The sequence below is a fragment of the Augochlora pura genome, unplaced genomic scaffold, assembly GCF_028453695.1.
Source record: "Augochlora pura isolate Apur16 unplaced genomic scaffold, APUR_v2.2.1 APUR_unplaced_6232, whole genome shotgun sequence".
NCBI classification, from domain to species: domain Eukaryota; kingdom Metazoa; phylum Arthropoda; class Insecta; order Hymenoptera; family Halictidae; genus Augochlora; species Augochlora pura.
Genome location: NW_027586783.1, coordinates 1 through 1386, shown reverse-complemented (window position 1 = coordinate 1386; position 1386 = coordinate 1). Strand labels below are relative to the sequence as shown.

General features: G+C 36.0%; 1 long non-coding RNA gene across 1 annotated transcript; it reads right to left on the bottom strand.

Moving 5' to 3' along the window:
* Positions 1-395: 395 nt before the first annotated feature.
* On the bottom strand, positions 396-965 carry LOC144478015 (uncharacterized). The gene is made up of 3 exons (XR_013495304.1): positions 818-965; positions 675-731; positions 396-528 (listed from the first exon to the last, which is right to left on the bottom strand). It is a non-coding gene; the product is annotated as an uncharacterized LOC144478015 (long non-coding RNA).
* Positions 966-1386: the final 421 nt, after the last annotated feature.

Below are 1386 nucleotides of genomic sequence, written 5' to 3'. Positions count from 1 at the left end.
TCTTTTTAATTAAATTATTTATTAATAATAATAAATCGGCATCCACCACCTCGGCCTCCACGGCCACTTCGGGAAAAGCCCGCAGATGTTGCTCTATCTACAAAAAAAACGTTATGCATCATTTTCTACGTATTTAAATTAGGATGAGAAGTATAAAACTTCTCGGTAATATATAAAAAGTAAATGCATACATAATTTAGACATTACTTCAGTACAGCCTCTACTAATTTACGTAATTTCCCGAAAAATGTTGATGTATAACTTAAAAAGATGCTTTACTTTAGCAGCATCACTGCCTCCCTCTTCTTTTTGCTGCTGCTGTTATAGTTGCTGCTGCATAAATATTAAAAATTGATGGAATATTTCTGGTTTCACAAAAAAAATTTTCATTAGATCAGCCGGAAATCTCTCTGCGTACAGTAATATGTGCGGCTGGTATTAATTATTTTAACTTATCCTGAAGGGGAGACAAAGTCCTTGCGTCTGCCATCGGGGTTGCAGTTGGCAACTTCGTTGCTTCAGTGGTAACTAAAAAAAAAAGAATTAAGATTAAAATCATTGTCATCATTGAAAGATACCACTACTAATGCAAAACCTTATAAAGTAGAGAGTGGGGAAACGTGCAAGACGCAATCTGGCCGTCCTACAGAAATATGGACAAGTTCCTAGCTTACCTGCCATTGTCTTCATTGTCTTCAAATGCTTTACCAGTTGTTCGTGGTCTGTGATCACTAAAAAAGAGAATTAATTGAAATTACTTATTGAAATGTACATATAAAAGTAAAATATGTAGTCAAATTAGAAAAAAAATACTTACTGTTTCTCCGTGAGTTTGTCGCGTTGAATGAAAGAGTTGAAAATAATAAGAAAATTATGTAATAAAATTAAATTATATGAAGATGTTTATTTTGGACAGAAACTGACTATGGCATCCGATTCTGCAGATATTTTTTAAGAAAAAACTATCGCGAAAGTGTCGACACGGTTTTAAAGTATAGATCGAAAAAATATCTGCCGGCAATGCGTACGCGGCGCTTTTCCGCTGTGTCGTCTGCTACTTGCTCCTCTTGACTCGGTAGTGTCGTAACTATGCGTGATCATCTTTTGTTTCTTTATATTTCAGTGTTGCGTTCTTAGCTAAGAACAAGATTTCATCAAACCATATACGACTCAAGAATATAAAACAAAATCTGCAGATAGAAAACTTAAATGTTAGAAAATGAATCGCACAGAATTATTTACACAGAATGGGTGCCCCATTGGATGTCGCTATCGACTTTGATCACACATAGCTACGGCACTGCCGAATCCAATCCAAAGAAACAAGCAGCGGACCACGTGGCAATAAAACTCCGGGTACGCGTTATCGACCAGTGTTGGGCAAAA